At 38.3% G+C, this 15,389-nt stretch overlaps 1 protein-coding gene across 4 annotated transcripts in view; it reads right to left on the bottom strand.

Moving 5' to 3' along the window:
* The window catches only part of PARD3B (par-3 family cell polarity regulator beta), a 1,062,783-nt gene that overhangs the window by 808,855 nt on the left and 238,539 nt on the right, over nucleotides 1-15,389 (bottom strand). The window lies entirely within an intron of this gene.

The raw sequence follows: 15,389 nt of genomic DNA, 5'->3' as shown, positions 1-15,389 counted from the left end.
CATAAGAATATATTAAATACCAATAAAACAAATTGAGTTAATTTAATGTGAATGCTGGGATGGAAACCAATAAAGCCGATCCATTATGAGTTGAAAAAAGCTTTTCTACTGCGGGCTCTAGAAGAGCCACAGTGTATAACCATCTGTGCTGAGACACAGCCATAAAGAGGATTACATAGGAGCAGCACCTTGTTTCTATGTATTTCTTTTTTTATTGATCACTGTTCTTCACAGAAGACATTACACTGACAGCTGAAGAAATAAAATCAAGCATTTGATGCTAGCAATCTGCAAATGAACGTAAAAGGTGTTAAAGAGCCTGTGGTGTCTAAACTGCCCGTGACGGAAATTAGCATTCAATGTAGCCCCACCATGGATGTGAATTCATTAAAGAAATCACAATTTCCCATTTAGGCTCAAGAGCTTCATTATCTTAACTGGTAGATTTGCAGTATGTATGACAGCTTGTTTGCATAATGACAGTGAAAATTAGTGTGTGTGGAGGGGTGTTTTCTTTGTATAAAATGCAAATGAAAAAAAGGTGGACAGCTAAATAACATAGCAAATGAACATATTTTATTGGATAGAGTTGTGAATTCTAAGTGTAACATATAGTGCTAGTTTATGTAATGTAGAGCATTAATGTTGTGGAACAACCTAGGTGCTGGAAGTGATGCAACACTTATTTTCCTTTAAAGCTGGTTTTCCCAGCAAGGGCCTCAGGTTCCAATCTAGTGCATAATAAATTAATTTCATTTCAATTAACAATCTATTACAGATGTGGATTTAAAGAGAAGGAATATATATCAACAATTGTAATTCATACATATATCTCCACAAAGCTATTTGTGCTATAAGCATATGAACACTGCAGCTACCTGGCTCAGGAGATTTGTTCAGGAAAAAAATCATTAAATATATAAGGTTATGAAGGTTAAATACGGAATGGATAGGAAGGTTAACGTACAAATGTCAGAAATGTAGGTCCACTACTCAAATGCAGCTTTTCTCTTTTATATATGATATCAATAACTAATTTTTGCACATTGCCAGTGCCCATTTTTATGTGTACACAGTTAGCAGTCAAGATGGTGTCTACTGAAGAGGGAGAACATTTTTACTCCTGATGGGAGGAGCTTAATAGTGCTGTCTGAACCTTTTTCATCAACCTTGTATGACTTGTTTTCATATGTATGATTTGTTTCCTGTGAAGGGTTAACAACACAGGATTGTAGTAGTGAGCAAAGCAGTACTGGACGATTGGGGCCTTTGGAGATCTCAGAGGATTTGGAGAATGCACTCAAGGTTAAGTGAATATATTCCGAATATAGCAAATGCCACTCTGGGGCGGATCTAGATTCATACTTAAGGCATGCGCAGTCATTGTGATCTGGGTGCCCCGCCCCCTCCTGTGGCCGCATACTATGCACACTATGAACATGTTCCTTGCGACCGAGAGGCAGGCAGAGGACACTGCCCGGCTGCTTCGATTATGCTGGACAGAATTCTCTGCCTGTCTCTCGGCCGCAGGGCACATGTACATAGTGTCCGGCCACAAGAAGCCCGCCCCTGCATGGGAGGGGGTGGGGCAATCACCCTGATCGCTCGGCCTCTGGATCTGCCACTGAAGCTACCCAACGATACATTTTACTTTGTGGTTGGCGATTTTGCATTAAGCAATGAAGAGCCACCATTTCCTAAAAATCACATTGATCATCTCATGAACTGAAGCATCACATTTACAAATGAAAGCTCTTTCAACCACAAATTTTAGATGTTCAACATTGGCATTTTTATCCATTTGGCTCTACAAGTTAAAACATTTAAATCAGGGGTGTCCAACCTTTTAGCTTCCCTGGGCCACATTGGAAGGCGACAAGTTGTTTTGGGCCGCACATAAAATACACTAACACTAATGATAGCTGATCATCCAAAAAAAACCATAGAAAACATTGCTAATGCTCCTTGTTGTTGCTCTGTGCTTCAATGACATACTAATGGCTGCTGTCAAAAATCAAGTGATATTGTTACAACATTTTATGAAGGGCTTCAATACAGCAGTCATAAAGACAGAAAGATAAGGTCCGTGATGTTCCAGGACCAGGTGAGTTTATGCACTGGTCAGCGTCCCTTGAAATAATAATAAAAAAAACCTTAACTTACCTTTTAATCCGCTTGTTCTCTGATTCTCTTCTCTTGTTTTTTCCGTTTCACTGCTGCTGATAGTTCGCGCGGGTGACTCCTATGTGCTGTGCTCCGCAATGGATGTCGGACGTGATGACGTCATGCCCGACATTCACTGCGAGCGCCGCACGGAGGAGGTGACCAGGGAGGGACCGCGTGACCACAAGGTAAGTATTTTCTTATCTTTTTCTTTTTTTGCAGGATTTTTTTTCTCATTAACAGCGCTGCCCCCTTGCCACAACCAAAACTCCTGCTGGGCCACATTTACAGGCATGCTGGGCCGCATGTGGCACGCGGGCAGCGGGTTGGACAACCCTGATTTAAATGAATGGCAAAATAAACACCTGTAAAGAAAAATTAATTTTGCTTTTACCTTTTGCAGCCACAGTGATATGTTATATATTTCACAAGTTAAATAATATACTTTATTCCAATTCAATGGAGGCAGATAATGTAGAGTATGGTAGTGAGGCAGACTAACCAGGGACATCAAATCTTTTTTACATATGATCTGCATGTTACTGTATATTCCAACTATTATATATAAAGCATATGCCTGCATATTACTAATATAATACAGAGATAAGAGAAACCCCCACAGATTAGTGGAAAACCTTTGTGTAAAAAAAGTGAGAAAACCACACATATATGCCCTAACCAACTATTATATATACATAATAGTCCAGTATAAGAAAATGATGTAAAGAGGTACTTTAAGCACTCACATCTATAAATATTTCAGTCATATAAACATTTCAGCTGAGGTGCATGATTCAGTACTTTCAGCCAAATGTGAAATTCACATGAAAGATAAACTATAATGTTGGGTGTTCCTTCAAAATTTCAACTGTTGAACCCTCTCTGGAACCAGTTTTGGCAGCCGTTCCTGGAGATCATCTCTTCTCAAGTCTCTATCCATCTCTTATTCATAAGAGTAACAGCAGAACTTATATGGTAAAAAAAAACACATATCTTGTAGTACTGCATTTGTAGTAAAGTGAAGTAGTGAGACACAGGGTCTCCCTCCAACCTACTGCCATGCTTCTTATGGCAATCTACAATTGGGGACATTTAGAACTCTTCCAACAAAATGCAAAATCAGGATGTAAAATTAACTATTGTCTGCTGTTGGACTTAAATCCTCCAGTCCTTCTTTCGTACTTTTATGGCATATTTTTATATTTGAAATATTTGGGCTGACATATTTTAGCCAGGCCAGCCATTTTAGTGTTGTGTAAATCGTATTCTCTGCCTAGGTCTCAATTATCATCCAAATCTGTCATTAAGTAAGATACTTGGGACTGGAACGTAAATCATATCTGAATGATGGAGTTATTTTGCCCATGACTGCACTGCTGAGTATCAACATATTAGAACATACACAATAGCATTGTATTTGTTTGTTCCTCTATTTAAAATTGTTAAAATTCAATTATATATGTTTTTATGAAATATTTACAATGCCTCTGTGTTTACATTTCACAAGCTTGAAACAAAACAAGAAAGCATACACTTTTTTATGACACAGAGTTAACCATATAAACCTGTACATTTTAGCTTAAAGTTTTTAACTAATCCAAACATATTCACAAAGTCTTGACAATTGCAAATTTCAAAAAGTGACTAGAGGTGTTCTGTAATGCTGACAGAAATGAATTTATGGCCATCTGGCTAGAACTTTAGAATCCTAAATAACAGAAGCCACTGGAATGTTCTGGAAAGGTTATAAATAGGATACAGATTGTCATAACAAAAATGTGATGAAGTGTTATACTATTATATAATAACCAGTGTACAAAGGCATTGAGTAACACCCTCTATGAAGATAGAGACATAAGATGGAAGTATGATGGGTATATATTGTTCGGTAGGCATGTGTTGCATTTTCAATGTGCATTTCACGAAGGTCTGAGAATATAATTGAATTCAATCTTCGATTTTTGTTTGTCCTGAATGTCCTCAATTTTGAAGCGGGTTGGGTTAAAACTACCTGTAGCCAATAAGTTTATTGGAATGTTCACAACAGCGGGAAATAATTTTGTTTATCTCGTAGGAGGCAGTGACCTCTTCCCCGGTGATTAAGTTAGTGAGAACAGGGCGGGACAACAGGTTCAGTGTCATGATGTAAGGAAGAGTATGGAAGCAAGCAGGAGGGCAAAGGATGAGGTTTGATAGTGGAAGAAGCAGGTTACCCAACAGTACCGAACAGTGATGAGGTGAGGTGAGCATTCTGTCATACTGATGCAGAAAGGTTGTGGTGTCAAACACACCTCCATATCACTACTGGTGGTATCACTAGGTTAAGCTAGGGGGTGACGTAGAGTGCCCAGGATTAGGAGAGTGGTATATTGTCACTCATTTTGTGCTATTTTCTCAGCACGGCTCCTGCACTGAGTGCTGCCCACCCAGGGATGTAATTTAAACAGGAAGGGTTACCATAGATCTGAAGAGCAAATTGTTTACAAGTAAACATCTTCTGTTTACAGCGAGTTAGTGAGTTTAAATTAACTGCTGTAATTGATTAATGACTCCTATATCTTAAAGATTGCCATAAAATGAGCAAGAAGAGTTTTCATTAATTCTCATATTGTGAACTTTCTGTTAAACTAAGGTTACTGATCATGAGTTCAATTCCCGACCATGGCCTTATGTGTGTGGAGTTTGTATGTTCTCCCCGTGTTTGCGTGGGTTTCTTCTGGGTGCTCTGGTTTCCTCCCACACTCCAAAAACATACTAGTAGGTTAATAGGCTGCTATCAAAATTTGACCCTAGTGTGTGTGTGTGTGTGTGTGTGTGTGTGTGTGTGTTAGGGAATTTAGACTGTAAGCTCCAATGGGGCAGGGACTGATGTGAATGAGTTCTCTGTACAGCGCTGTGGAATCAGTGGCGCTATATAAATAAATGGTGATGATGATGATATAGGCTTCTTCAATTGACCTCTTATACTCGTATACTTACAGCCAGACATATGAATTGTACAAGTATATAAATAGGGTTGCAATATTCCTTAAGCTTATCTTCTAATAGAAGAATTGTAGATCTCTTAGGAAAAAGTATACATAGGACTCCTAGCACTAATAAGTAAATATGCATCTGTTAGAACACTACATTGGGACACCACCAATAAATATGTTCGCAGGAGCCATCAGGAAGAACAACAGGAAGAAATAGATACGTTCTCAGTGTAAGTAAGATTGGGGGAGTATTTTTCTTAGAGATGTTCACTGACTCCCATGTTCTGGTTTGGATCTGGATTACCTTCGTATTTTAGTTTTGGTTTAGGCAAAATCGCCCTTGCGTGTTTTGGCTTTGGATCCCTATTTTTCTCTAAAATCCTTATTTTGTTTGCTAAAAATCACATAATTTTGCTTTTCTTTACCCCTACATTATTATTAACCTCAATAACACTAATTGCAAGTCATTTGCAGTCAATTTCGACCACCTCACAGGTCAAGTCAAAATATTATTTTCAGACACTTTCAAACAAAGACTGCAGCAGTTCTTGCCAGTGATAACAAGAAGGCCATTGTCATGCCTGGGTATAAGACCAAAAATCCACCACTTTTGTGTGGAATTATTTTTACACAAATCCTGACAACAGTTGTCTAGCCATGTGTAGCATTTTAAAGCCACAGTCAGTAGAGGTAGGGACCTTAACCATCTAGGAACCTCATCCACGTTACGGCATTTGAAGCAAGTTCATGGAAAGCTTTTGTGAAAATCAGAAACTTATGCTAAAAAATAACAAGCAGTCCAGCATCAGCTACCTCCCTTCTCGCAGCTAGATCCCAGCACCTGCAATCTACACCCCCAACACCTTCATCATCAATATCCTCACAAGTGATCGGAGTTAATCCTGCATCCAAGTTTCTAAGGCGAGATCTATCCCTATAGATAGATAGCCCCTATAGCAGATAGACCCTATCCAGGACTCCTCAGAACAATCCTTGAGTGTTAAGCCCACTGCTGCTGCTCCTGCTGCTGGTGGTGGATCTTCAACTCAGAAGCAGATCAAGAAGATGACTATTAGTAGTTTACGACAATTGATTGCTAAACAATCCTTTGCAAGAGGAAGCAAGTATGTATCAAAGCTGTCACCCAGTCGCAAAGCGGATCACAGACACCATGGCGACTATGCTAGTATTAGATCTGCGTCCAATATCCACTATTAATGCAGCTGGTTTTAGACAGTTACTTGAGGTCTTCTGTCCCAGTTACCAAATTCCATCACGACACCATTTTACTAGAAAAGCTATTTTTCACCTCTATCAGAAGGCTCGTAAAAATGTAATTATTGGGCTACAAAATGCCCTTCTACCCACTGTACACTTAACCACAGATATGTGGACAAGCGGAACTGGACAAACTAAAGATTATATGATTGTGACAGACCATTGGGTTGGTGATTCGCCTTCACCAGCAGGTACAGCAGCAGCATGTAACGTCACGTTTTTCATAGGCAGGATACTCTGTGTATCATCTGCTTCACTAAGAGGCATATTATTATTATTAATATTATCGTAGATTTGTAAGGCACCACATGGCTCCACAGCACCGTACAATAGTGAAAACAAAGACATAAATAAAACAAGACATACGTAAAACAAGAACAGACAAGGCAGACAAAATGAATGTAAACATGAAAACAAAGGGTATGGAGGACCCTGCTCATTAGAGAGCTTACATTCTAAAGGGAAGAGGGCACAGCTGAAACAAGAGGAGTGAGTGTGGCTCAGAGTGGAGATTGGGATAGTTGTGAGGGTGAATTAGTGTGAATAGTGTTATCGAGGATAAGGTCACCTCTAAAAAAGAGATGGGTTTTGAAAGAGCATCTAAAGATTTAAAGGCTGTGGGAAAGTCTGATTGAGTGTGGTAGGGAATTCCATAAGTGGGGAGCAGCACGGGAGAAGTCCTGAAGGCGGGAGTGAGAGGTGGTTATCAGAGACGAGATAAGGCGCAGGTCAGAGGTAATACGGCTGACAACCTGCTTGAAAAACTTATTGTAACATGGCTTATCCTGCTTGGACTCCTCAGGAGAGGATATGTGGTTTCTGAAAACGCCACACACCAATATTGTTAGAGCAGAATAGAATTTAGGGAGAATGTACTTTAGTCCAGCGCAGTGGAGAATACTTTCCATGTTGTGCAAGGTGCTGAAACCACTCAAAGTAGTCACCTGTGAAGAGAGTGCAGACACTGTTAGCTTGAGTCAAGTGATTCCCCTAATTAGACTTTTTGAAAAGCGAGAATGTGAAGGAGGAAATGAAACAAAGCAATTCCGCTAATTATGCTGGACTTCTAGATGAAGTACTTTATTCGCTTTGCCCGGATCCAAGAGTTATCAACATCTTGAAATTGGATCATTACATTTTGGCAACTATGCTTCATCCTAGGTTTATAAGCTATGTCTCTTTCTTTCCAACTGACCCAGATCTCAGAGATGCAATGAGCTCCTGGTCAGCAAGCTGACAGCTCAAGTGGTACATGACACAATGACGTCTCCTCCTTTAGTTTCTCTGGCAATTGCTGCTAGAGAAAAACTTAGCTTTCCCAAGACAACCAGTGGTGATGCAGAGGAGTCTGCACAACATTTTGACATTTGGTCTGGTTTAAAAGAATTGCCCAAAAAATTGTGACAGCTCTTCCGTAAAATGAACTACAAATTCCATGAGGAAGGCCATTAAAGGCAATTATATCAAAGTACACAGACTTCTGTGATGGTGGATTTCAGCGGTACTTATAGAATCCAAAACTCGCGATATCCGACAACATATCAATGACATTTTGCCTCGTTTTCAATTCCGAGGGCGCACGAAAGTACGGAGCCAAGCTGGCTCGGATCTGCTAAGTTCGGGTGTGTTCGGGTTTTCGGGGAACCGAGCCTGAACATCTCGAATTTTTATAAACATATTGCGTCTGAGTCATTAAGGAGAGCAAAGCAAAAAAAAGGACAAACTTTTTACCTTGGCAAAACCATGTTGCATTGGAGAGGGAGGTAAATTTTAAATGTTGGGACAGATTTAAAGTTGGGGTAGGGCATGTCGGAGATCAACTTTAAATTTCAGTGTAAAAATAAGTTATCAAGTATTTGTGTGCTACATGACAAAAAAGCCAATATTTTCTGTATGGCCAAAATAATAACCTAATTTGCACCCCTTGGATTGTAACATGGTTTATCCAGGATCAAATGAACTCTTTTGCCTTGCTCTCCTTAATCACTCAGGGCCATTATGTAAATCCATTGAAGCATACCTTGGCTACAAAGATGCAATAACAATTACAACTTGCCTGTGATAGTGTAACATATAAGTCTTGCTCCCACTTATTCATGTAGCATAAGTTATGTTCTAGAAGAGGTTGACTGATTATCAAGTACAGTGCCGATGACTGTCCTCTAATTTGGTGACCTTTCACAAATTACTTTGCAGGTGGGTAGGTGGTTTCGCTGATTACCACACAAGAGTTTTCCAATTTTAAAGGGTAAATTAAGTTTTCTCTAGACAAATCCAAAGTGGAGGTTGGTGGTTGAATCTTGTTAATGTCAGTTAGGCTACGTTTGCTGCCAATACTTGCTGATATTCCAGAAAGAAGAGATAGACGTATTATGGCACGCTTCACATCTTATATCAGTAAATTAACTGGCTGCCTTATCTCTGCTATCATTTTAAAGTTTTTTTGGAGGTTTTATACTACATTATGACAAATAAACTGTTGCACTCATCTAAGATGTGGATAGCTGTGAATCCCCTATCTCTTTTATTTGAAATCTTGTTACCGCTAATGGACACACAGGCACCGGTGATCCTGAGAGCATGGATATGGTGTGACATTAATTCGGTTTACTTAGTAGCAGCTACCTCCTATCCTACTTGCTTTTCCCTAAAGTCATTATTTTATTTTGGAGTGCTACAACATTTTGTGCTTTGTTACTTGTCAATATTTAACATTGTACTTGACAATACCATAAATGCAACAGATCTGTTAGAGTGATCTTAAATTGAAAAGCAACCTAGGGACAATTTTTTACACTATCAATTAGACTGCTTCAAGAGATGGATAGACTCTCAGTATTTTCCCAAACAGTGACAAGTACTTCTATTTACAGCAAAATTAGATATATACTGGAATATATGGAGTAAAATAAGTTTAAGATAACAAGAGTTTGTATATATGAGGAGGTGTTACATTACAAGACTTTAAATTATACAATATTGATGAGGTGAGGAAGAAATGTCCAGAAAAAAGGCTTAATTTATATTTCTGATCACAGACTGTCAGTTCAGTGGTGTTTGGGTGGAATCTAATGATGCAGGCCAGGGGTTTGTTATAAAGGTGACGTATAAAGTCTGATCTTTAAGGAGGGTTATAAGGCTTTTATAGCACATGTGGACAGTATCAAAGGAAGGGCCGTTGAATATCATACAAATTAAGATTGTATACATGTGATTCTAGGAGATGTTATCAAACGTTTTCTCCATATCAAAACGAACAAAAAAATCAAAGAGGGACCTGTATTATGGGGACTTGGCTACATGGAATACAATGAATATTTTTTTCGTAAAGAAAAAAAAAGCAGGGTAATGAAACGAGATGTGTAGGACTTAAAATCAGGTTCTACACTATGCAAAAGCTAACTGGAGCTTGACAACAGATGAGAAGCAAACACATGAAACCAGCTTCGCAAAATAAAATCGAGTTAAACTGTGATTATTTACATTACATTTTTTCAAAGAAAGAAAAACAAAAAATTATCATCTGTAGGGGGAATTCAATTTGCCACGATGTTCCTCAGAACATCATGGCTGCCCATTTTTTCCTATGCAACAGTAGAAAATTGTGTTCATTTTTCCTTGCACCTCTTTGGGGTACTAGGAAAAATGAGCAGAGATTTTTGTCACAATATCCACCGCAAAGTATCTCCGGAATGGTCTTGAGACCTTCTGCGGTTAACTGAATTCCCCCCATAGAGCTAAAAATCTAAGTGAAGTCTGTGCTGTAACACTATATAATGTGCACGAAACATGCAGTGTCCAGCGTTACTGGAGTGTAGCTAAGGCATAATTGCTAACCACATAAACTGTGCACCAGCTACTTTATTTGTGCAAAAGACGCAGAAGGGGATAACACCATCAATATTGTCAGAGCATTACAGCTGGGTGAAATCCATTTCATTCCATGTTCTGTACACACAATCTACTTTGTGGTACAGAGCTTTTTGAAAAATGACAGAGACGTGCAGGATATGTTGTCTGTGGCCCGAAAAAGTTTGGGACATTTTCGGCATTCTGCAACAGCATGTAGGAAATTGCGGCACCTTCAAGAACAATGTATTTTGCCCTGGCACCAATTGTAGCAAGAGGTGGTAACAAGGTGGAATTCCAAAATTTATATGCTTGCGAGGATGGAGGAACAGCAAAAAGCCATCCATGCTTAATTCACAAGCCATGACATTGGAATAGGAGGGGGAATGTATTTTAGTCCAGCGCAGTGGAGAATACTTTCCGTGTTGAGCAAGGTGCTGAAATGATTCTAAGTAGTCTTCTGTAAACTGAGTTCAGACACTGATTGCTTGAGCAAAGTTATTCCCTAAATTAGACTTTTTGAAAAGCACATTAAAAAATTAAACGAGGAGAGGAAACAAAGAAATTATGCTAAGTATGTCAGACTTGTAGATGAAGTACTTTAATAGCTTTGCCAAAATCGAAGAGTTATCAACTTCTAGAAATCATTACACTACATTTTGGCGACTATGCTTGATCCTAGGTTTAAGAGCTATGTATTCTCTTTATTTCCCACTGTCCCAGATCACAAGAGATGCAATGAGCTTCTGGTGAGCAAGTTGACAGCTGAAGTGGTACCTGACATGATGGGTCCCCTCCTTCATTTTCTCAGGCTACTGCTGCTAGGAAAAAATTAAGCTTTTCTAAGAGACCCAAGGATGATGCAGATGATTCAGCCGAGCATTTTAACATTTGGTCTGGTTTAAAAGAACTGCCCAAAAATCGTGACACTACAAATTCCACAGGCAAGGACATTACCGGCAATTACATCAAAGTACAGAGACTTCTGTAATGGTCGATTCCAGCGGGGATCAATTAATGTTGAGTGATGATGGTGTACATACTGATGAGGATGATGATCATAAGTGTAGATTGCAGGTGCTGAGATCTAGCTGAGAGAAGGAAGCTAGCTGATGCTAGTATGCTTGGTAATATTTGGAGTAGAATGGCATGTTGACAATTTTATGTTTTTCTACAGTAAAGTTTCACCTTTATTAAAGATGTGTTTTATGCTTTAAAAAAGGTAAAACCTTTTTTCTTTACATTTTTGTTTTTGACATTTATGTTACAGAGACTTCTGAAACAGTGGTTTCCTGTGGGGTTGAATTAATATTGTGTTAAGATGATGTACACATTGATGAGGGTGAGGGTGAGGCTAAAGATGATGACAACAACATCTTGCCACTGTAGAGTTCATTGAGAGCACTGTTACCGTAGCTGCCTTAAGTCCATTGTTACCTTGTTTTGTGGGAGGCACAAACAAACCAAACACTTCAGCCACAAAAGTGGCACTCCTTTATAATGGTGGGAGGTAGGGTCCCAAGGACAATTCCATCTTGCACCACTCTTCCTTTAAGCTACCGCTGTGTGCCAATGTTACCTACATGTGCGATAAGTGCTGGTTTGTTTTCAATCATCCTTTCAATTGCTTCTCTCTCGTACGTGTGACCACATACTTTGCTTTTCACTGGGTTCACCATCTCCAACTGTGTTATAGGAGTGCTCTGGGTGACGGCTACTCCTCATCTTCATCTTCCAAATAGTCATCTGCAGGAGCCGGTGACACACTCATTTATTTACTCAGGTCTCATAGCTGTTCCTTAAACTGGACATATTTATCATCCTGCCTCAGGGTCTCCTCTGTATTATTCTTCTGTAGCGCAGTGTATCTCTCGTGTACAAGCTCTCTTAAATCTGGGATCTCATCAAGTGAGTCACGTTTTAATTTAAGTATGGTCTCCTCAACTGCATCTATATATTGGTTTAAATCTCTGTTCAATGCAGCGTATTCCAAGATGATGAATCCATGCTGACCACATGTTCCTGTCACATTCTGTCTGAAACAGATGTAATGCCACTCCAGTTGTAATATCCATTCCCGTGTCTACATAAGGGATGAGAGGGAGGTATCCACAGAGGAGAAGGAGATTAAGGATGCAGCACGAACAGACACGGTTTAATAATGTAGAGTTCATTGACAGCACTGTTGGGCTTAAGGCAGCTAAGCTATTGTTAGCTTGTTTTGAGGGGGCACACTTTTCTTTCCTGCTACTGCTCTGTGGCAATGTTTCCTAGATGTGGGTTTGTGTCGTTGCTCTAACGCTTAGCATCCAGCCAGGTCGCTCTAGTCTTTGTCTGAAAGTGGATGAATATATTTTTGTGGCCTGTGAGGTGGTCACAATTCACTGGAAATTAGTGTTATTTAGCTTAATGATAATGTAGAACAAAATTATATGATTTTAGCATATTTTAGCTATTTTTGTAAAAAATATAGATCCAAACAAAAATCAAAACACGTGAGGGCAGTTTTGTAAAAACCAAAACACAAACTTAATCCAGATCCAGAACCAAAGCCAATACACGGGGGTCAGTGAATATCTCTAGTCCATGTACAATTGTCTACTGTTACTGCTTATCCTGCAATCACATATACTAGCAATGATTCCGCTTTCTAAAACCTTGAATAAAAATATTTTTTTTAAAAGTTAAATTATATTTTATATATTAATTATTATATTATATATCATTCTTAGGGGTCTGGTAAGTGTTGGACACGCTTCCGATACAAAACCTGCAATTCCCACTAAAGGGGAATAGTCATACAATACTGTTCTAGTAACATTTGGTATATTGTATACAGCTGACATCTAAAAGGCATCTTGAATCTTTTGTGGCAGTGAGGCAGTGACACATGACACCTGAACACTAAAGGCCGTTTTGGTTTTTTTAAAACAAAAAACAACTTGCTATCAAAATAGAAAGAATATTTACTTGCATATCAAAACAAGTAAATAAAAAACTAACTATACCTGATGATAATTTCCATTACATTTGTAAACCTACACAAATGGAAATTGACATCTACTGAATGCCAAAAACCACATACTTACAGCTCCTCTTGATAAAAATAAAGTCAGACAAACACATTCTAACAATATCTTAAAAGCTAAAGTACTAGTGCATAGAAATGTATGTAGCAATTATGCCTAAGAAAAATGACAAATCTCTATGACCACAAAAAGGACAGATTGACACTAGCAGTCTGAAAATGTCAGAAATGGTTTTACAGGAGCATGACTATCTTACCTGACATAAGGGAAAGTATTATAGTACTTAAATCACATGTTTATTCTCCCCTCTACCAAAACCAACCTTTACATCTCTGAGGTTTGTTTACTTTAAGAGCTGTCAAAGTAAATATATGGGGCTGACTCTTATTTTTAAAGAGGCAGAGAAAGGCGACATCAGAGTCTAATGCTTAAAGAGATGACTGTCCTACACTTGTGTACCATCTATTTCATTTGGATATTTTCAGCTACTGAACATTTGGAAAGAAGAATCAGCTGAACAGAGATGGTTTTCAGACTTTTTCTTTGTTATACTGAATCAATAAAAATGTCACAAACAGAGTGACATAGAGCCTACATACATTAGTTTAATTTGGACATAAAGTGGCTTATTAGAAGAATTAAGCTATAGTGTTTTGATAGCCAATCGCATTGCTAAAGTCAGTAGAAATCGGCTTGCAGTGTTACTAAGCAAGTAGAAGAAAAATACGCACAGCATGAGGGGGTGGGTGTAATTTACCAGCATGGGAAGATAATCACAAGTCTTTACAATTCTCTCTCATCTTCAAGTTCTTTTTTTATCTTCCCTGTTTTTCATGTGTGAGATATTAATCTGCACCTTCTGAATGCACCCTTGTTTGGATATGAACATGGCTTTTCATAGAACATCATCTGTGACATGTGTAGGACACACAGTAACTATTGATCGTGTCCATATTATGACACTGTGCGTATTATGCAAAACTGCTGTTAGATATTCACTGTAATTTTCAGGTAGAGATAATCAACACCGTTTTCTTTAGAATTTTTGTCTTACTCCATACTTGGTTACTAAATCTGAATTTTTTTCCGTTAGAATTTGGCCTTGCGCATGGAATTTCATAATCCTACCTCAGCACACCACAGAGCAGAATGAAGTGACACAGTTATCACTCCAGCTCTGTTTCTAGACTATTAATTCAGACATGTACAAATACAACGCAGAATGTAAGAACTCAAGCACTGTAACTTCCTACCTCTGCAATACGGGCTGTTCTACCACAAATTCAATTTGCAGCAACTTCGCTCATCCCTACTTTCAGGAAATACTAAAATCACCATTGATATCTAAAGGTTCTAGACATGTTTTTCAAAGACATGCACAAAATCAACATTTCTGTTTTTTTCCCTTGTCTGGCACTCCAGCAAATTTCCCACAAGGAAACATGAAATCTGAAATGTCCAAACAGATTTGTCAGCAACTTTAACTGCTTAACTAGACAGCATCAATCTAATACATGCAATGCAACACCTGACCAGCAGAGGGAAACCTTAATACAGAGGTTCCTAACATTTTTTTTTTTGTCATAAATCCCAGATTATGCCTTGGAGTCTGCTTCAGGACCAACTTTGAACTGATCATGTGTTGTTCTTTACTTACTCGTTGCTGTAGGTTAAAAATTGCAATGTCATTGTTAGGATAGAGAGAACTTGTACAACAGAACACTATATCGTTTAAGAAGGAAGCTCACAGTTGTAATATATATATATATATTTTATATATATATATATATATATATATATATATATATATATATATATATAATCATCATCAACATTAGTTATTTATATAGTGCCACTAACTGCGCAGCGCTGTACAAAGAATTCATTCACATCAGTCCCTGTCCCATGGGAGCTTACAGTCTAAATTCCCTAACATAAACACACACACATGGTATATATATATATATATATATATATATATATATATATATATATATATATATATATATTTGAGAAAAATATGGGAACATTGAGGGAGGTAAAGTACAGCCAACTCAACATAAAATAAGAAAATAAATATGTTAACTTTGCTTGT

The sequence above is a fragment of the Mixophyes fleayi genome, chromosome 7 (assembly GCF_038048845.1).
Source record: "Mixophyes fleayi isolate aMixFle1 chromosome 7, aMixFle1.hap1, whole genome shotgun sequence".
In the NCBI taxonomy this organism is placed as follows: Eukaryota; Metazoa; Chordata; class Amphibia; order Anura; family Limnodynastidae; genus Mixophyes; species Mixophyes fleayi.
This window is presented reverse-complemented; position numbering and strand designations above follow the sequence as displayed.